Below are 27,633 nucleotides of genomic sequence, written 5' to 3'. Positions count from 1 at the left end.
TATACACACAAAACACACTTGAAAATCAGTGTTAAGCTGCAGAATAATTTGAGAAATAATATATAAAACATTAGCTGTCATTTTTGTTTGGATTTTACCCATCCTATGGATTCATATTTACAAATAAAACTTGAAGAGAGATAAGAGAAGATTAATTATTTGATAAGGTGTAAGAGGAATTAGAGTTCTTAAGACAATTTCATGAACAATAATATAGATAAAAGATAAATAGAAAAAAAATGTGTTGAGTCTAAAGTAACCATGTGTAAAACTCATTCAATTTCAAAAGATTAAATTCATCCAGGTGTAATGTTTAAAAAAATTCTTATGGAGGGGCTTCCCTGGTGGCGCAGTGGTTGAGAGTCCGCCTGCCGATGCAGGGGACACGGGTTCGTGCCCCGGTCCGGGAAGATCCCACATGCCACGGAGCGGCTGGGCCCGTGAGCCATGGCCGCTGAGCCTGCGTGTCCGGAGCCTGTGCTCCACAACGGGAGAGGCCACAACAGTGAGAGGCCCGCGTACTGCAAAAAAAATAAGAAAAATTCTTATGGAGTATATTCTCTGACAGTGGAATTCACCTAGATATTAATAACAAAATGTTAAATTAGAAATGTCTAAGTGGTTAGAAATTAAGGAATACTCTAAATAATTTATGGAATTAAACTATCTTAATGCATATTAGAAAATATTTTGAAATGAATGATAATGAAAATGTTACATATCAAAACTTGTGAGATGCAGCTAAAGAATTGCTCAGAGGGAAGTTTATAGCATTAAAGGCATGTATTAAAAAGTAGGGAAGGCTGAAAATCAGTGATCTAAGTATTCAGCTCAAGAAGCAAAAGTAGAAGAAAAGTAATAATAAAGATAAGAAAAGAAATTGATGTAATAGAAAACAAACACATGATAGAGAACTTCAAAACAGGCAAAAGCTTGTTGTTTAAAAGATTAATAATATTTTAAACTCAACACAATTGATGCAGAAAGAGAGGGCAAGAGAGCACATTTTACCAGTATCAGATATCATTACTGATATTATAAAAAAATTAACAAAAAACAGGATATTATGAAGATCTACATGCTAATATATTTGCACGTCTTTTTAAAAGTTCACATTTCCTTTTGACTTAAAATATCTAAACACTCACAAAATTTTTTAAATAAATTTAAATAATTTAAAACCTCCCCACAAAGAAAACACCTAGATATTTTTACTGGTGAAATTTTTCAGTCATTCAAGTAAGAAATCTATTTTGTTTTATAAAATCTTTCAAAGAATAAGGAATAGGGAGAAGGGAATATCTTTAAACTTATTTTATGAGGTCAGCCTCAATTTGATGGCAAAACCTGACAAAAAGTTTATAAGAAAGGTAAACTGTAGGCCAATTTCTTATGTGAACAAAAATATTATCAAATAGGATTCTGAAAATATAAAAGGGATAGTGTATCAAAACTAAGTTGGGATTATCCTTAGGTTAATTCCTAGAAATTATTCATTCACAAATGAATTTGTATAACTAACCAATTAACAAAATAAAGATCAAAGTATGATTGTCTCAAAAGGTGCGGAAACAAGGATTTCCACTATAATCACTCCTATTCAAGATTTTGCTACCTGTCCTAGCTGTGCAATAAGGGAAGAAAAATAACTACCTGTCCTAGCTATGCAATAAGGAAAGAAAAATAACTACAATGGATAAAGATTAGAAGGGAAAAAATATTCACAAATGTCATGATTATGTTTTAGAAAATACTTGAGAATATTCATATGAACTCAGAATTAATATATGAATTTAGCAATGTTTCTGAAGTCAGTATATAGAAACAAACAGTATTTCTGTATACTATCAATGAAAGCAGATAAAAAGTCTCAACAGCAATCCAAAGTGGGTGTTCGGGAAAGAGAAGGGCCCAGAACACGGAGTACTACAGCTGTTGGTGAGTAAATGTTCGTTTGATAAGCTACCAGATCACCTTTAAAAGTCCTTTTTTCTAAGGGCAGTTCACTCAAAACTCAGTTACTCAGGGATTGAGTATACAGGCCTTTAATTTTCTCCTTCTTTTTAAGAGTCCCTGTCTGAGGGATAAGAAAAGCATAGCCTAGCACTCTGCTCTGTCATATATGTTGTTTGCTATTGGCTAGAGATAACTTCTATCCAGGTTTCCTCTAAAATGTTTAGGGTCAAACTGTCAAATCCAGGATCAAACAGCAGGTGTTTCACTGCATTTTAAGAAGTATTTAAATTATACTGTTACTCTTGTTAGTTTGTCATTGGCTTGTAGTATATTGCAACATGCTGTGTTTATTTTCAGTTTGACTACAATAATTTGGAAACAAAAGTTAAAGAATCTAAAATTTGTTTTCCAGTGGGATATAGGTTTTGAAGAGCGGTGGTGGTGTCTAGGATATTTTACTTTTTTCGCTGGTTTTCATATTATTATCATCAATGACCATATCGTTATCAACCAGTATTTACTCCCTTTCTGGTGCATACATAGCCCGATATTAGACACAGGTGGGAAGAAGTAGCTAGATTTAACGTGGATGCAAACTCAAACGCCCGTGGGGACCTGGGAGATAATCTAACTGAGCAAAATGAAAGGAAAACAATAAAGTGCCGTTATAAGTGGAACCTGAGAATTTGCCTCAGTGTCCTAAGACAGTAGGGAGTGGTATTGAACTGGAACTTTCTCAATGAGACGGGCTCCACTCAGCTCCAGTTGATTATAGCCATGTGGGAATTTGAGCCCACTGCTTTTGTCAAATCTTGATTTTTTTCAAGAGAAACCTTAAATGCCTCCCTTTAAAACAATAACAACATGAAATTTGTTATTGAAATTTCCAATTTCAAAACCAGTCCAATTAGAAACTAACAAACCCACACTCTATTGGTATCACATGGGCCAAACAGAATGCTTCTAAGAGCTATTTTTGGTGTGGACCTGTGAACCTTAGCCTTCCACTGTAGTCAAGAGAAATAGAACACACCATTTATATAAAAAGGATATGAAACAATACTGAATACCACGTGCATTCATTCTTTACTCATGCATACAAATAGTATTTATTGAGAACCTTCTACATGCCCCGTGTGAGTTCCAAGGCTCCAAAAATGAACAAACATGTTTTCTATTGTCAAGCAGCCCCTGGTCTGAGAGAAGCAATAAATAATTAGATCGGTCATTAAACAAATCTAATAGCAATAGAGACCATTCGTATAGTAGAATTTCAGAGATAGAGGCTTTGCTGGCATTTTTCTTAAGGCCACAAGAAATAATTGGGAAATAATTAGCCTCTTTTGATATTGTATAAATGTGTCCCATCTTACTTTAACCGAATTCCAGGAAGCAAAAACAACTGTAAAATTACCTCACAATTGACTTCTAAAGGAAGTACTGTCATGGAAGTGTGAGATTGCCTGAGGATCTCTTATTAACTACTAGTTTCAACACCTTTTTAAAACATATCTTTAATTACACTAAGTAAGCAGAGTTATTTCTTCTAAATGGGTAAAGTATCAGCTAGCTAGCTATTTACACACACACACGCGCACACACACACACACACATATTTATCCACGTAGTATTTTATTTCTTTTGCCACTAAAGACAAACTTAGCTTAGCTGCAAGTTAAATAAGAGTGACAGCCACTTGTTTTTCCACCTGTAGACTCTGATGCAGCCACAAAGAAGGCACGTAAGTGAATAAACTGTCTTCAACTCTAGAACTCTTTGGTTGTGATAAAAATGGAAACTGTATGCTCTGGGAATTCTGAAAGGATTACTATTCAAACTATTTACTCTTAAATATGCTTTATTCATCAACAGAGGCAGTAAAGGTCCTAATGCTCCATTTCTGTGAATATCCTTATAAGCATTCCCTCTGGTATACAAAATTTTGTAGACGTGGAGGAAGGAGTGTTTGATTCCTATGTATTTTTAAAACTTGCCTTCAGGTAGTTTCCTTCAAAGTTATAATATTGTGAGAAGAAAGGAGGAAGTTAAGCACTGCTCTTTGGAAGTTATTTTATCTTTCTGGGTGGAGGAACAATGTATTCATTTGTGATAAAAATCTAGATATGAATGATGTCATGAAGTATTGGTTAAACTACTGAGATGGGAAGCACCAAAGACCTCTTGGTGGCTTTGCTAAATAAAACAGCCACCTTCAAACATAAAATCAATTGTTGAAAAGCTTCTGTCAAAAGTAAACCCTTCAGTATCGTAGAGTGGGTGTTGCTGACAATATAGAAGAGACAGGAATTTCTTACAACTGTGGTTGGCTTTAAGGAATACAATTTTTAGCATGTCTTTCATCATTGTAGTAATATTGTAATGATTAAATTCACCTGCAAAAGCTCAGGGTGTCTGTTTCACGGGAACATTCAAGTGTCTTGTGTACAGACTTGTTCAAGTGGGAGTTGGTGAATGCAAGAACAGTGAATGCCAGCTTATCTCACATGGCCAAGGAATGGTATGTTCTACTTAACTGAACATTCTTGTTGTTGGAGGGCTCTCGTACATACCATACATTTCAATTTTCAAAGAGTACATTTTTGTTGGCATTAAAACTGCACTCACATGGCTTATAGCTTGCTTTGATGCAGTCGTGGAAGTTATTCTCCTTTATCCCCTATGCTGTGGTTCTATCTTTAGGTACTTTTCCATCTTTGGCCAGAATTCACTCATGGGCTTCTGTTGTAGGTCTTATATTATGGAACCATCCTAGCTCCCAGAAAGACCCAGAATTTGTTCTTTGCCTCAATCAAACGACCCTATCAATCAAGCGTCCATTCTGTCAGGGCAGTTCTGGGTGACTGGCTAGTGCCTTGCTGGACCAATTTGAGCTAGTGTTTTGGTTGATAACCGTGTAGTCTGTTGACCTTCCCTGAATAATATTTGATTTAAAGTGTGTGATTTTGCCTCTTAAGACTTGACTAGAATAAGTAATTTGGGATCATACAATTACCCAACCTTTTGTAACGCAGAGACCTGATACATCATCCCTAGCCTAAGTTCTTTATTTCTGTAAAGACAATGGTTGCATTTATTCAGTGCCTACTGTTATTCTGGGCACTCTGCTAAGTGCTTTATACAAGTTGTCTCCATTCCTCACTAAAAACACACAAATACTGCTGTACACCTGAAACTAAGACAACCCTGTAAATCAGCGATATTTCAATTTAAAGAAAATAATTAAAAATTTAAAAAATAAAATGGCATTGATAACAACAACAAAAAAACATATAAATAAAACAAAACCAATAAACAACTCTAAGATGGGTTCAGTGGAAGCTTTGGAAATTATCATCCTCTAACAGAGTCGAGAGAATGAGCATGCCTCTCATTCCCTGTGTGAAATGTCTGTAGCATTATCGCTGCATGTTGCTCTTGGACTTGTTGGCTATTCTTTAGAAAGGGTGGGTACTCACTCCCACCAATAGAAATGTGCCATTATTCAGAGTCAGTTTGCTTTCAAACCTGTTTATGACAGTTGAAGTTGAGTACTTTGATTTAACATTACATGAACAAAAAGAGAGTTATTGTTTCTACTAAAATAGAGCCTGAAGCTCTACAAAATTTTGATAAAACCAATCGCTTTAAAAAATTTTGTCAAAGTAGGTGTGGGTAAGACACCTGTAGAACATTAGGGGAAATCAAAAGAAACTAGAATTTTCTACTCAGATTGCTTTATTATACGTTATATGCTTGTTCAACTTTAGAGAGACTAAAAATCATAATACATTATGAGTGAATCACTTTTTGATTCCAACTTTAACTCTGTCCATTAACGAACAAAATTATTGTCACACATTTTAGCAGGGATTTTAATGCTTTATTTTTTTTCCCCATTGTTGGGATATGTTGCTATTAAAGCTCAGTGAGGCCGTGCTTAACACTTCATACCTAATAAGTGAAAGAATCACAACTCTCCTATAAAACCCATATTTGATTTACCACTCTCTTCTGTTTTTCCATTTCCTTTCAACAGTGTAACTATTAGGTTTTTGTCACCTGATAGATTTTCGTCAGTAGATTTTTTCTAATCTGGCCAATTAGAAACGCTATGGCTTAAAACCTGATGCCCAGGCCAGTGCATTTCCCACTCGTTCCCTCTAATCCAAATAGGAGAGAACTGTGGAACTTTGGGCTCTCATAATGGGGAGTGTGAGTAATTGTCTGGGGGGCAGGAACCAAGAAAAGAGAGAACTTCTGCCCTACTCTCTTCTCACCTGCACTGGGTCTGATCCCTGCACCTCCAGATCATTGTATGGTAATCAGTTTATTCAGCCACACAACAAGCATTTACTGAGCTATTGTGTGCCAGACACTGTGACGGGCACATGGAAGCCAGCAGAGAGTGAAACAGAAACCAACTCCCTGTCCTCGCGGAGCTTATGTCCTGGTGGGGTAGAGAGAAAACAAACGAATTTAATGTTGGTGATAAACGGTATGAAAAATTATACAGCGGGCTGTGGGCAGCAGTAATAAAAAAAAAAAGTTCGATATGGAAGACTTTCCCACCCCTAAATTAAAGAGGCCTGATGGAAGTAAAATCCACTTGGTAAGTGTGTGTCAGGGGAGGCGAATCCAGTGAAGTAGTTTAATTCCCACTCAGTAGCTATTAAATGACTTAATCTTTACTTTTTACAAAAGGAGAGTGTCTTAGGAGTGCGTTTTTCATTTCCTAGGGCTGTTGTAACAAAGTCCCACAAACTGCATGGCTTAGAACAGCAGAGTTTGATTGTCTCACAGCCCTGGAGGCCAGATGTCTGAAATCAGAATGTCAGCAGGGCTGCGCTCCCTCTCGTAGAGGAATCCTTTCTTGCCTGGTCCTTGCTTCTGGCGGTTTGCTGGCAGGCTTTGGTGTTCCTTGGCTTGTAGATGCCTCACTCCAATCTCTGGTCTTCACCTGACATTCTCCCTGTGTGCGTGTCCCTGTCTGCGTCTAATTTTCTCCTTTTTATAAGGACACCAGCCATATTAGATTAGGACTGACCCAAATGGCCCCTTTCTAACTTCATCTGTAAAGACCCCGTCTCCAAATAAGGTCACGTTCTGAGGTATTGGGGATTAGGACTTCAACATATCAAGTTTTGAAACAGTGTGTTACAGACCTTGCATTTCTCTCGTGAGACAGATGTGCGTGCGGATAACTATGTAATTAGGTGGAAACAATTAAGTACTAATGGGTCTTTGGTGCTGAAAAGGACCACTTCTCTCCTTACATAATGGGGAAAGTCCTTGCGAACCACAGGGATTCAGACTTAGTAAAATGCAGTTAAAGTGGGTGGATAAAACGACTGAAGTCAGCTTGTTACTTATTTATTTATTCAGTAAACTGTGCTCACTGTCACCTAGTTAAGGTAACTATATCATAGCTTAGTTTAAAAGCGTTCAGGCACTTTACATCACAATTGGATGGATTTTCTTTCCCCTTCCTTTTGCCATTTCTGTTTGGTGGAGGAGTTGCAGAGCTTAGAAGTCTGACCATGCCAGAAAACATAGCACTTATGTGTAATTGGCTGTCTCCACTCAGGGAAACAGGAGACCCTGTGGGATTCAGCAGGGTGGACTTTGAGGAAACAGTGACCTTATATGAGGCAGCTGGATCCTTGCTGCAAAGGCTGGATGCCCAGCTCTAGCATAAGAGGAGGTGCTTTGTGTCCTGGTCCATTCATTATGGATGCTGATCTGGACCACTAGGGACAGCCCAGGTCAGGCTTATCTTGGGTCTCCAGGCACTCTACCAAGACCACAAGTTTAAAAGTATGCCCTTTAATTTGATCCTTCCCTGAATAAGCTTACAACATATAGGATTCTCTGAAAAATCTGTCATCATGACATTATATAAGATTTATACAACCCTGCTAAGGATTGCTGCGGGATTACGGAAGTTCCTCAGGTGCTTTCTGGGCCTGCTGATCAACGTTTCACACTAATGAAGGGACAGGAGAAGGGAAACCATCATCACCCCAGGTGTGTGCCTTCTCACACTTGCTGTTCTGGACTCAGATGAGAGAGGTCTGATTATGGGAATTATTCATAATTACTCTGAATTTCTATAGAGAACACTTTTTGTCCTTCTTAGCAAAACTGTAGCATGAGACTAAATATCCCTCTTGGGTTTTTATTATTATCAAGTCACAGTTTTTTTTCTTGATTTTAGGAAACTTTAACATCTTGAAATGGAAGATAAACTAAACTCCCTCTCACTTAAAAAAATGTTTTTTTCTACATTTTTTTCCACCCTTTGAGCCACAGGGATCTCTCCCCACTCTCATTACTTTTTTTTACACTGAATAAAGTGTTTCAGCTTAGTTATGGGTTGTTTCCTGAAACTTTATCTTGTGACTTCCGACCAAATTTCAATTTAGAAGCAAGTGTTTTTATTCTTTCTTCTTTTCCCAATATATATAACGTGTCTAGTTCTAGTGTTATTGGCAAGATTATGTTTCCTCTGTTTTTTTAACCTCAGCTTCTAAAAAACGGCTCACATGATGCTTTTGCTCTAAGATTGGAGAGTTCAAACATTTATAAATCCCAAACCAACATGTTCCTCGACAGAAACTCACCACACTGTTGAGGGGCATGTCATAATGATAGCCAGAAATGGCAGGGGCAAAAGTAAAAAGAAGAAAAAAAAATGTTTCTGAAGTGTGAGCTTCATAAGACTTACAAGACTAAATAAATAGCATTACCCATCTTCCCTACTTTAAGTAGAACCTTATTTTAGAAAATCAGCATCACCCTGAGAGTGTAGGGCACCACACCACCGTTTAGATAGTTACACATTATTTCAAGACCTTACTTAAAACGTCAGCCAAGCCACTTTTATGTCTTCTGCTGGAGCAGAAGCACACAGCAGGAGAAAGCACCTAAACAGTTTTGCATTATTCTTTACTTGAAAAATAAATTATAGTCTCAAGTTGTTACAGCACTAATCGGTGCTCCTAAAACAAATGCACAGGGTAGGTCATTTAATTTTATGGTTATAGGTAAATGCAACCAGATGACAACGAATGACTTAAATAGCGATTAGCGTTAAGTCTACTCATGTCTACCCTAGATTGGGGGACAGAACATTCCTTCTATTTATTCTTTGTTTGGATATTTCTTAAAACCATGTTTGTTCCTATTAGTCCATGGAATATCCATTAATTTACTTATCTATATGCCCATTGCTTTTTTTTTTTACCTAACAACACAAAGAAAACAAAAATGTAAGTAATAAAATAATAACAATTAAGCTAGAAAGTGAATTAGCCTACAGTGCCTTTTTTTTTTTTTTAATAGGCAATAGTGAACCTGTTGCTGTATCTGCCAAAGTCTTGCTTTTATCAGGAGCTCCCAGAAAAGTATCACCTAACAGCATGATGTGTTGAAATGCCTATTTTAGATTTCTTTCTCTCATGGGTTTCCTCTAAAGTCACTGAGTGAACCTGGCTTCAGTGTACTTACTTTGGAGTGACATCCTTAAGCTGTGCTAAGGACCACAACTACCACGTATAAAGCTAGAAAGAAGCAATGCCGTTTGATGCTAGTGACAGCTAGTTCCTCATGAGGGTGGACAGAGTGGCGTGTGTGGCTTGTTCAAAGACCTCCTGACTCCTCTGCCCCCTTTGAGTTGACACCATTTTCTGATCTGAGACAGTGTGTCACTTGGGGTCAGTGGTTTTGCCATTCAGTGAAGTCCTGCAGTGCATTTCCTAGGTGATGGGAGGAGGGAAGGGAGAGATAAAGAGAGGGAGAAGGAGGAAGAGGTGGAAGAAATGAGAGAGAGAGAGCACACGCATCTTTTTTACGACTTGTTGACTATGCCTTTTTAATTAGTATTTTAGAGCCTTAATAACTTCCCATATCAATAGATAAAACTTTCCTATATTATCCAATCTATGTGTATTGTATGCTTATACCTGGAAGGCACAGTGATGGGCAGTGAACGCAGGACTCTTTGCTTCCTCAAGTCCTTCTTGCCATTTTCCTTAGCCACGGTCTTATCAAAGCACCTCGGGAAAGGTGTGGCTGTAATCTTTAGGGAGGGTGAAGACATTTTTATTCATTGAGTCAGTGCTTGAGACTTAGTCCTCCAAAGAAGAAACTTTCTTTGTGTTAACATCACATGGAATCCTCCTTGGAAGTCCACCTCTCACCGTCGTCAGCCATGTAGTCTGTGTTGTATTGACCATCCTCAGCGGCAGGGGAGGGCCTGATGTGTTTGAGTGTGTTATCATCACTTCCCGTCCACTTGGACATGGCGTTGGGCTCAGTCTGGTCATGTGTTTTTAACAAGGGAACCTCAGGGCTTCCCATGGCCTTGCCAGGCTGTGGCCTCGACCTCTGGTTATGAAGGAAGAAACATAGAGCTACATGCTGGTGGCAGTCATATTATGACCCAAAGGATGCCAACAATATCATAAAGCAGATAAAGTATAAGACAGAGAGAAGAGATGGAGAAATAGGGTCTTTTGGCAATCCTACCCATCCTACCTCTGTATATTTCAGTTATGTGACGAGTAAATTCCTTTTATTATTTAAGTCATTCTGAGTTGGATTTTTCTTACTTGCTACCCAAATGAACCCCACAGATCCACAATGACATGATTAAATTTCAAAATATTTTGTCATTAATTTTTAATTGGAAGGTGGGAACTAGAAAGGAAAACATCCACTATGGCAAACTGTCTTAAACAGTGAAAGTTTGACACTAATAATAATAATAATAATAATAATAAGGTAAGACCACTGAAGTCTCTTGTTGAATCAGCCAGACTTCTCCTTTTCTCTGAACTGAAGAACAGTGGTCTACACCTTGACTGTTTGTTTTAATTTAAAGTGTGTCTGTGAGTAAATGAACATCCAGGCCCCGAGCTACAGTAAACAGCTCATTCAAGCAAATTACCGAGAACAAATAAAACACCTCTGAAAGAATTTTTGGGGCCAAGCTGAAAATAATAAGGTGCTTGGGAAGCCACAGAACAGCCAGTAGTTCTAACAGCATTGGGAGCTGGTAGAGAGGACCCAACCTTTTTAATTTCATGCAGCCAGTGCTGAAGTCTCTTTACCCCATTGATTTTTCTTTTCCCTCCTGAATAGGAAAGCAGAGTTAGCGCTGTCATACTGAAGCAGTTGGTAATGGGCCCTGCCAGGCGTGGAGAAGATAAAAGCCACCACCTGCCTTGCCTCCACTCCCCCAGCCCCATTGCCCGGTCTCCAGTTGTCTGCACAGCTGCCGGCAGCCGGTCATTGTTCCCTTCCACAGCCGCCGTGGGAGCTCAGCCGCCCCAGCCTCGGCAGCACAATTGCTGTTTGAATGAAGCTCCTGGGTGGGTTTCCTCTGCACCTTGGCCATGACCTCTGGCAAGGCTGTTGCCTGTGAGTCCCAGCAGACGTGGTTTCCATGCCTGCCCTATACTTGGGCCTGGGAGGAGCACACACCCAGTACTCCAGAGAGGGAGAAGCGTCGGGGAAAAGACAAAAGAGGAAAAAAGTATTTATGATCATATTGAGGGGGCAGGAGTTGCTTTTTCGGCTTCTCGGTGTCCATTCACCCTACTCTGAGAATGGAGCCCCCTTTCCTACTGGGAATGTGTCCCCTGGGTCTGGCCAAGGGGAGCATAGCATCCTTCCTGCAACTGTGTTTGGGTCAGAAGTAGGCATGTGACTTAACTCAGGTCCAGAAGAGGCCTTGAGATTCAGACCACAGTCCTAGTTTTGAGAAATGGGGGAGTTGGTGCTCTATTCCTTGCCAGATTCTAAACCTAGAGTATATGGAGGCTTGAAGGAGCTGTCATCTCTGTCTGTATATCATGACTACAATAATACTGCATAACAAATCATAGCCAAACCCAGCAGATTAAACCAACAGGCATTTACTTCTTAATCATGGGCCAGTGGGTTGGCTGTGACTTGGCTGGGCTATATAAGACTGGACTCTGCCCTCTAGATTACAGGTTAGGTTCAAATCCGCTTGTACTGGGTCTCATTATCCTTGGACTAGCAGCTACTAAATGACAGTCTGGTGAAGGATAGATGCTCAGAAGGGAAGCCTAGCCTTGCAGGCACTTTTTCAGCCTTTGCTGGTATAATGTCCAGCGACATGTCATTAGCCAGAACAAGTTGCATCGCTAAGCCTAAAGTCAAGGGAGGAGAAAGTATACTCCAAACACCACAAAACCAAGGCAAGGGCACAGATGTATTATTCCTTTAGAGGGTGGAGTGAAGAAATCGAGAGTAGTCATCCAGTCTCCCTGGCCACCTTACTAGCACGTGGAATATGACAACAGTTGGCACACATAGTGGGAGGCAGGAACTGAGGGACAGAGAGAAATGGAGGCCTCGTGACATAGTTTGAGCTCCGAATCCATCGGTATCCCGATAGACTTGACTCTTGGACCATTTATTCATGTGATTCCTTTAGGTTTAAGACAGTTCCGACTGGTTTTCTGTCACTTGCAAGCAAAAGAGACCTAACTTTTACGACCTTTATAGATACTATCTTAATATTTCCAGTAATCCAGCAGTGTCAGTATTGCTGTCTTATTTCATAGATTAGGAAACTGAGCTGGGGAGATTTCAGCTGAATTGTTCTGATCCAACAATGTGGATCAGTGGCTCTTACTGAGCCGAAGGGAGTCAGAGCAGGAATTTCATCCCAGGTCAGTCTAGCTCCAAAGTCGGTCTTCTATCCACAGTGTCCACTGCCCCCATTTATGCAGTGTTCAGGGGGAGAGTTAGCACAACAGGCTGGCTAGAGAGGAAAATTCTTAGAGAGGAATGATTGGAGATAAGATGAAAAGGGCAGTTCGGGGCCTGCTTCATCCACATGGTGGATGCCGCAATGAGTATCCCCTTTAGGAATAAAGGACGAGTTCCCCTGCTGCTGCACGGGAGCCGGCAGACAGTCTGCAGTTGTCAGCCCCCTTCTGGAAGTGCCTCAGCCGAAGAGAGCCGCCTTGACCAGAGTCATGGCACCTTCCTGGGGTGGCCCATATCTAATGACTGATTGAAGTAGGGGCGTAAAGACCTGACCTTTTCACCTCAACTCAGGACAGCCCTGAAAGGTCAGCCCATCTTCAGAGCTCCCAAGACATCCCCTGAGGCTGCACTGCAGCTGTCTCTACCAGGTCTTGCTTCCACCCCTTCCCTTCTACAGATGTAGATCCCCAGAACCCTCCCTAACAGAGCTCCCTCATGCCTATCTTCTTTCCGCTGGGGGAGCAACTTACAACCCCAAGCTAAGTATCAAGAGTTTGTATTTTTTCCTAGAGGTGGATGTGACTGATTGAAGTGAAGAACCAGTTACTGAGCAGAGGGACGATAGTGACCTACAGGTGATGCGAACTATCACGTTCCTCCTGACTCTAGCTCAGAAGCTGAGCACAGGTGGAAACTCAGACTACAACCCTGTCCTTTTAGGCCACACAGCATTCAGTGTGCAGTTTGACTATGCAAAAATTGACCAATTGTTTTGATTTTATGCAGGCACAATCTGAATGTCATAGTTTCCTTATGAACGTCAACTACTTTTTAAAAATTTCTTTTTATTTTATTTATTTATTTTTGGCTGCTTTGGGTCTTTGTTGCTGCGTGCGGGCTTTCTCTAGTCGTGCGGGGCTACTCTTCGTTGCAGTGTGCGGGCTTCTCACTGCAGTGGCTTCTCTTGTTGCGGAGCACGGACTCTAGGCATGCGGGCTTCAGTAGTTGTGGCTCGTGGGCTTCAGTAGTTGTGGCTCGCGGGCTCTAGAGCGCAGGCTCAGTAGTTGTGGCTCGTGGGCTTAGTTGCTCCGCGGCATGTGGGATCTTCCCAGAGCAGGGCTCGAACCCGTGTCCCCTGCATTGGCAGGCGATTCTCAACCACTGAGCCACTAGGGAAGTCCCTCAACTACTTTTTAATGGTGCTTGACATTAAAACCATCATCTAGTCTTTGTTTTCCTTCTGGTTGTCTGATGTGAGGCATCTTTTAAAGAAAGTTTACAATAGTTACTTTTATAATGGCATAACTCTTACCAAGTTTAAAACTAAAATGTTATCACAAGTGGCATTTCCCACTCCATTTCAAATGCAGAGCACTGAAAGAATTCTCAGGAAATTAATATTGCCTTTAAAGCCTTGCTTTTATAAGGCTGAGAAGGAAATTGCAGCACACTAGCATTTATCCAAGTATCAAGATTTTTTTATAGTTTATAAAATATTTGCCAACATTTTCCCCATGTGAATTCTATTATAATGATTAAAAACACACATCGTGGGCAGTATATGTTGGAGATGCTTTTACTAACTTGAAGTCAGAGTAAATTATCACCAGGGCTCAAATTTAATAGCAGGTTGAAAGGATGCCCTTAAAATCATGGCAGTGGCCTTGTAGTCAACCTGTGGTTTGCATGCTTCTTTCTTGCTATCTGTCTAAAATAATAATTAAACTCTAAACAGGCAATCCTCCAATTAAACAATTATGAGAGTAAGTATGTGTGTAAAAATTAAGCATACATTCCATATTGCTCCTGTAGGATCATTTTATGTAAATCTAAGCTATATCAATACCTGTTATATAATCCTTTGCAAATTTACCAACCCAAAAGCCTAATTCTAACATAAGGCATAATTTCATATTTTTGATAAAGAATATAAAGTGTACATAGCCCCAAAACTTCCCTGATGAGATTCTACTTTATACAAATCCAATATTCATTGTGCTCTATTGTAATAATTTTGTGTAATTCTTTTTCAGTTTAAGAGAAGAAACAATTCCTATTCTTTTTTTTTTTTTTTTTTTGCGGTATGCGGGCCTCTCACTGTTGTGGCCTCTCCCGGCATGCTCAGCGGCCATGGCTCACGGGCCCAGCCACTCTGCGGCATGTGGGATCTTCCCGGACCGGGGCACGAATCCGTGTCCCCTGCATCAGCAGGCGGACTCTCAACCACTGCGCTACCAGGGAAGCCCCCTATTCAGCCCCCTATTCATTTTTCTTTTTTTTTTTTTTAATTTTTATTTATTTATTTTTCCCCCTATTCATTTTTAAGACCCAGTATATAGTACCATATGGCATGTTGATATGCTCCTTGAATCTTTTTAGAATAAGGACGTCCCACAAATCTTTGTGCAATTTTAAGCTTTAATAATTTCAGAAATATAAATACTACAAACTTTATATATTATCTGAATGTGTAATTATGCAAACTTCTTTTATATTAATTTAGTTTTTGAATCTTAATGTCAATTTTTTTCTTTTTCTTTCTTTTATTTTTTCACTCAACATTTGGCTTCTTCAGAGGAACTGAAGCCAAAAATTTAAATTATGAGTTCATTATTCAGGAGTCACAAAACTATATAAATGTAAAGAAAATTTATCAAATTGAACTTTCAAATGATATTTTTACAAGTTTGTACCTTATACTTTTGAGGTTATTGTTGCTTAATACTGCACTAAGACTTTTTGGTATCCCAAAGTCTAGTTGTTAATTGTCTTTCTCTATTTTTTATTTTCTAACTTTTTTGTTTGTTTGTTTTTAGTAGAGCACATATTAGACACTTTTCCCAATGATTAAAGGCATGGAAACTGTGATCTCTTTGCTGGTTTACGTTCCATACACTCTAATTGTGAAAGTCATTGTATTTAATGACAAATTTAACCCTCAATACTTGGAAGAAAGTAGGGCGGGTTAAGACTGCCAAAGGGACATGACACAATTGTTTTTTGCTATGTAGCCTCAAGTTTTTGAAACAAAGATCCAGAAACTGATGTGCATGAAAACAGGTCAGCCCTCATTGAACTAGTTCTGCACTATTGATAAAATTCTTGTTAGGAGTATGGCAGGAAGTAAAATAAAATGCTTGTAGGAAACCGTGTGCGTTAGCAGCAAGACGGTTATTTGAGCATATAGCTCTCCTTTTAGGTGTCCTTGAATAGGCCAGCATTGGGTTGAAGGGAGCCAAGATCAGACACAAAGGGCTCTAAGCATAAGGTTTGGAAAATGGAAGCTCCTTGGAATCATATTCTTCTTGGCAGAAACAAACTTTGACTCAGCTTTTTCATTTTTCCACTCGAATTACATTGAATTCTCTGCCTCGTCCAAGGTGTGGATCTTTCTGTAGAAACCTCAGAGATGAAGTCTTTTCTTTACATTCGCAAGGATTAAAGGAAGGTCATAGACTCTTGTTCCTGGAGAGCAAGGACAGTTCACTTCCTGGGTCTTAAAAAAAAAAAAAAAATCTTTCTATTTGAATACTTCCTGTGGATATATAGAGTATTATAGCAGTCATGAAAATAAAATCACATGTTATTAATAGCCCTGAAAATTGGGAATCTGATACTGCCTTGAACCAACTAACTTTTGTCAGAATGAGAATGCACTTTATTTACAAATAAATGTTTGTGGAATGCTCATTTTCTGGGCTCTGTTCTGTTAGGTCATTACCCGCTGCCCGCCCCCCATTCCAGTTGTCATGAGGCCCACAAGCTTAACTAGTAATTGACTCCTGTAGCAATAGGAGTGGATAGAAGGAAAGAATGGAGGGAAGGAGGGCTGGGTGCCATTTCTCAGTCTGGATTACCTTTCAGAGTCCTTTCTTCATTACTGCAAGTGTTCTGGACTTCAGACTAGCTTTCCTTTCCTTTTCTGAGCTGCTACAATCCATCCCTCACTGTGTTTGCTCTCCTATAAGTCAGGAGTTACCATGGGACTATCTTTCCAGTTCTCCTTTCTGCCTCTGAACAACAGACAGGCACACACACATACACATGTGCACGTACTTTCATGGATGGAAGGAAGGCAACACTTAATGCCTGTTAGGATGTAAGGCATTACAACTACACAAAGTTATGAGTTTCTAGTATGTGTGATAAGAACCTTATATCATTTAGTCATTGAAACAAGTCCTTTTACCAAATAAAAAACCAAAACAAAAAAAAGCAAATTGCAAACTTTGAAATGCAAAGAGGATAAGGAATTTTCCAGAGTCAAAAAGCTGCCAAGGGGACAGGTTTGTCTGCCTTCAAAGCCCTTTCCCACTACACCCTGCTGACCACCATGGGAAACAAAGAGATGGTAAACAAAAGTAAATGGGGACTTCCCTAGTTACCAAAGCCTGGAAAGTTCAGATGGTACCACTTACTGCCCCTCTTTCCACATCTTCTTTCTTGGTCAGCAGACAGCTTTACTTTTTTAATATCTGAGGGTGGGCTTTTTAAAAACTCTTTTCAGTCCTTAGTACCCCAGATCATATTAACTGTGTCTTCGAAAATGTAAAGATACACTTAGATGAGGGAAATTTATTTTAAAAGAAATAAATGAGAGAGAGAGAGGAAGAAAAAAAATTAATTTGAACGTTCTAGACATTTGAATGTTCTTGAACAGGATCAGCAGACATTTTCTGTAAATGTTCAGAGAATAAATATTTTAGGCTTTGTGGGCCAAGATGCAAACTTGAAGACATTATATTGGTATTTATATAGCAAGAGAGAAAACACATTTTCACTAAATTTTTATTGATGAAATTCAAAATATAATAATTGAATATAATTTTTTTTAATGTCAATTACAAAATAAGAAGAAAGTTCATTCTCTAATGAGAAGGATGGGATTATTTGGGGACAAGTAACATTTTACTTAATTGTAGTTCAAAGTTAGTGTTTTCTTAATCATCAAACTGATTGCAAATATTCATTGATAAAAAACATTTAGGAATGGCTCATAGGCCGTACAGAAACAGAAGGCAAGCTAGATTTGACCTGCAAGCTGTAGTTTGCTGACCCCTGCTCTAGAATCACCTATGGATATTTACATCTTATGGAATCTAGGAGAAATTCACTACAGTGTTCTCTCAATGCCCCAAGTCCTCACTTGAAAGGTCATCTTAAGGAAGGACTTACCAAAATTTCGTCTGGATACATAGGGCAAACGAGTATAGATAAGTAGTTTGAGCTCTAAAAGAGAAGAGAGTTTGGAAGTTAGGTCCCAGTGACTACAACTTTGAAATTTCTTTAAGATCCATTTGAAAAATTCATATAAAATTTCAAAATCATTCCATATCATGATCATATTTCTTTTCGTCATCCCATGTGTTAAATAAAACCAAAGTCAAAAGAAATTGCACCATTTTTATCCTGTATCCCTGTAGTTGAGTAACCTAGTTTGGAAGGCCTGGCATTGCCTCATTTCCTACACGCTTGATCTCTGTATTAGTCAAGGTAATTATTGCTAGCTGCTATAACAAACAATTCCAAAATTTCAGTTTTTCACAGAAGAAAAAGTTTATTTCTTTCTCACTTCACAGCACTGTGTAGGTTGGGAGGCTCTTCTGGGGCAGCCCTCCTTCTGGGGGTGAGTCAGGTGTCCAGGTTCCTTCCACCATGTGGCTCCATCTTGGAACCCTTTACTTTTAACTATGTGGAGAAAGAGGGTGAGATTGAATACAAGATTTTTGAGGAGAATTTCAGAGGCCAGATCTAGGTGGCCCATCCCTGAACTGAGTTTTGTCCAGAATTCAGTCACATTGTCACAGTCTCACTGCAAGGAAGGTTTATAATTGTAGTCTAGCTAAATGTCTAGGGATAAAATATCGTTATATTGCTAATTCCCCTCTCAAACCAAATAAACCTGTACATTTGGCTTTTTCTAGGCTCTATTGACTTTGAGGCTCTGCTATCTCCATAGTGAGACTCACCAGCACAGTACTGGACACATATATATGACGACTGACAGTTTCTCACATTCCCCACTTAATATCTCCATTGGAGGATAAGCATATAGAACAAATCCACTGCCATCCAAAATATGGAAAGGACTCTGACAACTCAACAGTGAGAAAACAAACAACCCAATTAAAAATTGGGCAAAGATCTGAACAGATACTTCACCAAAGAAGATATGCAGATGGCAAACAAGCATATGGAAAGATGCTTGAGCATCGTATGTCATTAGGGAGTCACAAATTAAAACAACAGTGGGATACCATTACATACCTATGAAAATGGCTAAAATCCGAAACACTGACAACACCAAATGCTGACAAGGATGTGGAGCAACAGAAACTCTCATTCATTGCTGTGGGCAATGCAAAATTGCACAGCCACTTTGGAAGACAGTTTGCAGCTTTTTTTACAAAGCTAAACATCATATTACCATGCAATCCTGCAGTCACATTCCTAAGTATTTACATAAATTAGTTGAAAACTCATGTCCATACAAAACCTACACACAAATGTTTATTGCAGCTTTATTCATAATTAACAATTGGAGGCAATGTCTTTCTATAGGTGAATAGATAAGCAAACTGTGGTATATCCATGCAATGGAAGCTTATTCAGCAATAAAAGAAATGAGCTACCAATTCATGAGACGATGTGGAGGAACCTTAATTGCATATTGCCAAGTGAAACAGTCCACGCTGAAAATGCTATATACTGTGTGATTTCAACTGTCTGACATTCTAGAAAAGGAAAAATTACAGAGAGAGTAATAAAGATCAGGGGTTGCCAGGGATTAGGCAGGGGAGAGGTTAGATAGATGGGGTACAGAACATTTTTAGGACAGCACATTATCCTGTATGATACTGTCCAGGTGGATATATGCATTTGGCAAAACTCGTAAAACTGTACAACACAAAGAGTGGACCCTAACGTAAACTATGGACTTTAGTTTAATAGTAACATGTCAACGTCGGTTCTTTAACTGTAACAAATGTACTACACTAATACAAGATGTTAATAATAAGAGAAACTAGGCCAGGGAATGCAGTGGGAAGAGGGAGTATGAGAACTCTGTTTACTTTCTGCTCAATTTTTCTGTGACCCAAAAACTGCTCTAAAAACTAAAGTCTAGCATAGCCAGGATTTTATAATAACTATAAATGGAGTATGACCTTTAAAAATTGTGAATCACTATATTGTACACCTGTAACTTATATAATTGTATAGCAACTATACTTTAAAAGAAGTCTATTAATTAAAGAAAAAAATATAAAGGTCCACAAATCTACTTTATATGAAACCAAGCAAAGTTATCAGGAATAACTATATTGCATTATATGATCCATCCTAAATTATTCCAATAGCATTTTTGTGGTGTTTATCACTGAAGAATTATCTTGAATATGGACAGCCATAGTAATTATGAGACCATTATTAATATGTGGTGCTATATACAACACTGGTTTTATCTCTGTGTTACAAAAACATGACAAACATTTTAGCTAATCAACCTATAATTGCAGTGTTCCTACTAATGTAGGCAACTGCACATTAAATATCAATTCACAGTCTGAAGTATTCAGGATCTAAAAGCAGAAAAAAGCTCCATTTCCAGGCTTTCTTTTCATTGTTTCCAATATTTTTTGACGTTTTTATTGGTGGTAGACTATTATCTTGTATCATTAAAGTTGGATGGGACTTATTTTATGGAATTTTACTTTAGAGAGGATATTTGAAGCAGAATATTCTATACACTTTATGAATATGTTTTGTATTCATGTGATATTCTCATTCACACGTGATCTTTAAATCAGACATCCACAGCACAGTTTCAGAGCATTCCTGCAGACACTGGTGATATCTTCTACAAAAGATAAGACAGCTCGGTTCTCCATAATGACAAGAAAGCAGCAATTAATCGGTCACTTTTATGAGGTCCCTGGAGGATGTGTACTGACTACATGCCCAGGTCTGGCTTTTGTGCCCTCATGTATCTTCAGGACTTAGGATACTGTCATTTGCTGAAGGTGGCACAGAGTGTTAAGAAGGCAGCTCTAGAAGGAAAAGCTTTGAGCTGGAATCCCAAGAAATCCTCTGAACCACTGTAATTGGAAATATAAGTTCATTCAACTTATATTTTCAGTTACAACTTATATTGAGTTCTCAATGGATATTTCCATCTCTGGGAAATCGGCGAAGGCTTACTCAGGGCCATCATTCACAGCGTCCCCCAGGAAGAAAGGTTAGGTTGTAATCCAGCCACCACTCTTGGCTCATGGGTGTGTCTGCCCAGTGAAGGTGTCCTTTCTGCATTACATAAAATCAGTGCAGGACAGGCTAGTCGCCCTCCGTGTTCATCCCCTGGAAGAGCACATGGGTGATCACTTCTTACAGTTTTCAAGTGGGATCAACTGGGGATAATCATACTACCACCTTCAAAGGGCTATTGTGAGGATGGGCTGATTTAACATATGAGTGTTTGTTAAGTATAGTTCATTACTATTGGCGCATCCTAGAATTGTCACAAAGATTTAAGAAGCATGTAAACCGCCGTACACTGTGCCTGGCACCTTGTAGGCCCTTAGTGATGGGGACTTTATTGCAGATAAATTTTAATTAAATTTATATATCCCACCTATTTTGTCACAGAACTATGTTTAGAAGTACTATGTTTAATACCAAAGAGATTTGTTGAAATCCGCCCTATTCTAGATATTTTAATAATAATAACTTATCAACAATATATTAATAACTATTAATAATTGCAACTAATAATATGTTAATAGTTATTAGTATATTATTAATAGTTACAGTTACTACTAATATTATTATTATTCATCACTTAATCCTTAAAATTTCTCTTCGAGGCTACTATTGTATACCCACATTCAAATGAGAAAACTGAGAGGGTTTAATACTGTGAATCTTATTAAGTAGGAGGAAGAGGAGAAAATAGGAAGAAAAAGGGGTAGAAGAATAAGGAAAAAATTTTTTTGAATTTTTAATTAATTAATTAATTAATTAAGGCTGCGTTGGGTCTTCGTTGCTGCATATGGGCTTTCTCTAGTTGCGGCAAGAGGGGACTACTCTTCGTTGCGGTGCTCAGGCTTCTCATTGTGGTGGCTTCTCTTGTTGCGGAGCACGGGCTCTAGGCGTGCGGGCTTCAGTAGTTGTGGCAGGCGGGCTCAGTCATTGTGGCTCGTGGGCTCTAGAGTGCAGGCTCAGTAGTTGTTGCACATGGGTTTAGTTGCTCCATGGCATGTGGGATCTTCCCGGACCAGGGATTGAACCCATGTACCCTGAATTGGCAGGCGGATTATTAACCACTGCGCCACCAGGGAAGTCCCAGAATAAGGAAATTTTGATTTCCTCAAAATGTAAGGATTTCTAACTATTCTCTTATCATAGATTCCCACATCAATCTAACATTATGTTACTGGAGCCATCTTTTTTTGGATCTTAAACAGAATTTTGCTTAAGGATAATTGTGTTTGTTTGTAAATGATGGAATAACAATTTTTGCTGTTTTCTCCTCTTCAACGGGCATGATTAGACTTACGGACATACTCAACTCAGGATTCTCTTAATCCATGGCTCATTTGCCTCCATTTTCAGTGTCCTTCTGAGTATTTATTTACGTATTTATTTTATTATCATTTTTTAAATATACCCAGGGAACTCTGCCAATTGCTGCAGGAGCTTTGGAGGTGTCAGTAAAAGAAAATGATCTAGCACAGTTGCATGGAGCCCAGCCAGTATGTGCAAGGTGCCAACATGAGTTCAGAGCCAAGCTCATCAGCTTGCTTCAGCACTCAGTTTGGAAACAGCCTGCCGAGATAGGCTGATATCTAAGTGGAGAGCAGGCTCAGAGTAAAGTGCAGCCTGGAGAGCTAGCGAGAATGTTCTCCTGCAAGCTCTTCTTTACATGATAATAACAAAACTTAATTAAAAATCACTGATATTTTCTCTATTTGTTTCCTCGGTAGAAAACTCAAATACCAGACTGTCTGGTTCAAAATTGAACACCTGGCAACCCTAATGATTTGGTTTGCACAGTGATTTATGTTGTTTGGCAGATTCAGAAATGTGGAGACAGCAAGGGTCGGGGTGGAAAGAGCCCAGAAAGATTCAGGAGAAAGCAACCTTTTCTTTCATTTTTATATTTTTAATTGGGTTGAAAAATATTTCACAGGAAAAGGAAATATTTTCACCTCTTATTCCATTTTATTATAGGCCTGTTCATCTCCTTTTCTTATTGTATTTCTGCTTCTTGCCTTACATGCTAATTTCCATAGTTTTAACTCTGCCCTTTTATAGTCCCTGATCCCTGTTGTATTTGATTTTGGTGTTCCTGACTTAGGGCTCTGTCCTGACTCTGAAATACAGCCCCTGTGGTTCATTCACTGGGGTCATTTAAGAGCGTGCGATCTGGGACCAGATGACTCTAATTTAATCACAGCCATGCCACTTCTCAGTTGTGTAGAAAAGAAAACCTGTTTTTGCCTTAATTTACTCAGACATAAAATGGGTGATGATAATATCTTTTTTTTTTTTAATTTTGTTTTGAGGATAAATAGGTCCATTTTCATTCTTGTGGGTTCCAGTGCAAGTATACACATGGAGGCCTGCATATTCTATCTAAGCATTTCAGAATTATAAGTTACCCTAACAAGCTGTTGAATAAACTGTATTCTGTCCACCTACCTTGACAAAGATACCTTCAAAATCTAGAGGTCTGGTTTAAATTTTGAATTCTCAGGATTCTTAGAGTTCCTTGTTAGAGTATGGGATCTGGGGAGAACTGGCCCTCGCCGCTCAACCTCAGCACCTCTTTTCCCAAGCCCAGCTCTTTTTCACAGTGCCCAGTCCCTGCACCCAAGCTACATCCACAGCTCCATCAAAAGGCAGGCCAGGTACAAGAGGGAGGGTATATATGTATACATATAGCTGATGCACTTCATTGTAAAGCAGAAAGTAACACAACATTGTAAAGCAGTTATACTCCAATTAAAAAAAAAGGCAGGCCAGAGCCACTCCTGGGGCCTTGAGGTATTCACACTAGGGGTTGGGCTGCCCTTGGAGGGAAGACCTATGGAAGGTATCTAGGAAGGCCCTGGAAGTAGGTTCAAAGCTGGTTTCACAGGGAATTCTGGACACCTGAGAACCCAGAGTGTGGTCCTGGGGCTGGATGTGGGCAGGTGGAAGTCAGCCTGCAGGCAGATTGGCCCACTGACCAGGATTTGTGGGGAGCCAAGGGGTCTCAGAGAGACTCAAATCTGTATGTCAACCTGAACTATCCAGAGTCACTGTCAGAGCTGCTCACATTTGCTGGATAACTGGGCAATTTTGGGTCATCTCTCCGTCTGGAAGTACACATTTTAAAGGTGTACCTTCAATAGCTACTGTAGAAAACAGTTTGGTGGTCCCTCAAAAAGTTAAACATCGAATTGCTTCATGATCAGTTTCGCTCCCAGGTATATCCTCCCCAGAGAATCAAAGGCAGGGACTCCAACAGATACTTGTACACCGATGTTCACAGCAGCATTATTCACAATAACCAAAAGGTGGAAACAATCCAAATGTCCATCAACAGATGAATGGATAAACAAAGTGTGGCATGTATGTACAATGGAATATTCAGCCTCAAATAGGAATGAAATTCTGATATGTGCGAAACATGGATGAACCTTGAAAATATTATGCTAAATGAAATGTCAGACACAAAAGGACAAATATTGTATGATTCCTCGTATATGAGATACCTGGAAAAGCAAATTCAAAGAGACAGAAAGTAGAATAGAGGTTATCAGGGGCTGAGGGAAGAGAAGGATGGGAAGGTATTGGTTAGTGGCTACAGAGTTTCCATTTGGGATGATGAAAATGTTCTGGAAATAGATAGTGGTGATGGTTGTACAAGGATGCAGATGTACTGAATGCCACTGAATTGAACGGTTAAAAATGGTTAAAATGATACAATTTATATTATGTATATTTTGCCACACTAAAAAATTATGCCTTTACACAAAAACAGGTTTTCCCTCATGCCAGGGATAGGGAATGAAAACTCATCTCTTGCTCTCTGTTCCCCTGTTGAGCTTTCAGGCACTCTGTACTTTCTCATTCTCTTCCCTTCAGTTGGACCAGGTCACATGGTGTGGAGAGAAAAGAACACTGGGAAAAAGTGTAATTTTGCAGAGTCCACGGTCCTGCCAACTATTCTTCCTCCTGCCACTTTCATAGCATATTCTTTGTTCGTTTTATACACTTGTGGTGCAGATATTTCCTCTTTCTCTTCATACACTTGAGGTAACCTTGGAAATTAGTTCCAGTACATACGCTGAGATGAGGTGGTCTTCACGTGTAATGGGGATGGCGGTAGTTTGTGCTTCTGATAAAATAACTTGAGATAAGCAAAACACATCCACTGTAACCCTCTGACTTGTGAAATCTGTAGCTCAAGAATCATCATTCATCATTTTTGTCTTCCCAGACACTAATGGAAATTAAAATAAACAAACTTGTCCGCCTTAGGAGAAAGGATCCTCTATAGTGACACATTTCACATAAATTGCAACACGAATAAAATCTCCCCCGTGTTTTTAAATGGGTCATCCATTAAGGGTTCAACAGGTGCAAGGGAGTATTGCAGTTAAAAGGTGAATAGGCTGTTGTTCAACCAACATTTCATTAATGAATGAGGGTTCAAATGGCAAATGATAGTCTAACAACATCATTTTATATTTGTGAAGATTAAACAAGACTCATGTTTCCACTGTTTGGAAGTTCACAAACTAAATCTGGCACAAAATGTACAGGAAGATAAACTCAAGAGGAAAGGAGCCTGTCACAGTGATTGATAGACCTGGTTTTCACCCAGCAGTGTTTGAAAATGTAGATATCCTTAAATAAATGATGCTGCGTGAGCCTTGCCAGACTAGGGAATTAAGAAGACATTATTACATTTTGCAGAAGCAATAGAGCTCTGCTACCAAATGTGATGGTTGTAATTTTATATACTTTCCGTAAGACCTCACAATGCACGTGCTCTGTAAGGGTGTGAGTGGTAGCATCTTTAGTAATGGGGCTCCCGGGGTATTACAAGGCGAGGTGCCTCGTTCTCCGTGCTGGGTTCCTGGAGGTGTAGACGGCCAAATCAGCAGGATCGCTTTCTGGAACACTTCAGGAATCCACCCACACAGCTCTGCTTTTCTCCCTTGGCCCCCTCAGCTTATGTAGGGCTCCGAAGAGGGACTTAACCTACCTTAACCTACAGTTGGGGTGACTTAAATGATAAAATACCAAATTTGGAGGTGACATTAGCAAGACATAAACGTATTCTCAAAGGGATATTAAATTGTGAAACGTTCTTTGGTCAGAATCAGCAGGTTACAGCATTTGTTTTGTTTGTCCGTGTATATTTTGAGGTTTAAAAAAAATGAATACGCACATCCACAGGCACATAGTTAATGGAAACATGATATTTTATAACCTGCTTTTTTCACCCAACGGAAATTAGTAATACCTTTTGATGTTAACAAAATCTGTTTGTGATCTATCTAGCCGTTGCGAAGAAAGCTCTGCCGTGAATCTGCTTCAATTCACTGTTGGCCATTTAAGCTGGTCCTCCCACTCGTATACCTAGTGCTGTGGAGACCCATCACGGGAGCCAGATTTCGTTGTATATGCCTAATTGTTTAATTAAGGCAACGTCTTGAAGTAGAATTGCTGGCTTAATGTTTCAATAAAATTTTATGTCTGTTGATATGCAGTCACACTCATATCAGCAGGACCCAAGAAGCCCATTTTCTTATTCTTGCTACCTCTGAATATTGTCATTTAAACAAGTAAAACTGGTATGAGTTTGTCAGCAAAAATTGACATCACGTGATTATTTTTGTAGTTCAACTCTTTAGGATGATACTTAGGCCACGACTGTCATATGTAAATTTTTTGATGTGTTTTTTGTCCAGTGTACTGGGGACAGAATCTAAAGGAGAAGACAATAAAGGAAGGGGTTTTCCTCCTTTGGTCACTTTCTCCTTCCTTGATACTACCCTATGCCTTTATTTTTAACTGTTTTAATTTTAACGTTTTTTGGAGCTATATTTGATGACAGTCTAGGCTGCAAATTTTGGCCTTACCATGTATTAATCACCTGATCATCTGTTAATTAGTTTACTCATCCATAAAATGGGAGTGTTAATCCCTATAGCACAAGGTTATCAAGAGTAGTAAATGCGATAATGCATGTAAAGTGCTTAGGATATTTGTCGCCTATCTGATAACATTAAGACAAAAGAGATAATCTTATGTTGCACCACCACCACCACCCCTGCCCCCCCCCCCGCCCCCCGCCAATCATTTACTGATTCTTTGGTGAGATTGGAAATAGAAATGTTAAGACTTCAAACCACATTTACATCTCTGGGTAATTTTCACCTCAAACTAGGTTATGAGTATGATTGACATATCTTTCCAACCATTTCAAGAAAAAAATATGTAGCAAAATCTTATTTATAAACCATAAATGAATCTTCTGGTTGTAAATGAGGTTTCATTTACAACCTGGGGATAGCTTCCAACTTATTCATCTAGGAATTCTTTCCAAAAGTTCTTTGAGGCTAACAGTGCATTTCTCTTGCATTCTATTTCTGATCTCTGTTCTTAATTGTGGCCAAGGAAATTGTAAAATACAGGATAAGCCTGTTAGGAGCTCCATGAGTGTGAATGGCCAGAGGCCACTTGTCCATGTCTGTGACTCTACTGTGCCTAAAGTGAAGAGCAAACCCCAGCAGTTCCAGAACATGTTTCATTTGTTATTTACGATCTGTGTTCAATGTAGTGGAAGCAACACATAGCTCAAAAGGACGAGCTCAGGCTTGGACAATCTGGAGACCAGGTGGTGGTCCCTGGTTGGCTGCTCTGAAGACACCTTTTGAT

General features: G+C 39.2%; 1 protein-coding gene across 1 annotated transcript in view; it reads left to right on the top strand.

Annotated features, from left to right (window-relative positions):
• The window catches only part of MACROD2 (mono-ADP ribosylhydrolase 2), a 1,987,750-nt gene that overhangs the window by 962,973 nt on the left and 997,144 nt on the right, over nucleotides 1-27,633 (top strand). The gene's annotated exons all lie outside the window — the stretch shown is intronic.

Source organism: Delphinapterus leucas, chromosome 15, assembly GCF_059928025.1.
Source record: "Delphinapterus leucas isolate spDelLeu-1000000601 "Yukka" chromosome 15, BTC_Dleu_Yukka2, whole genome shotgun sequence".
Lineage (NCBI taxonomy): Eukaryota > Metazoa > Chordata > Mammalia > Artiodactyla > Monodontidae > Delphinapterus > Delphinapterus leucas.
Note: the sequence above shows the minus strand (reverse complement) of the source record. Positions and strands in the feature narration are given on the sequence as shown.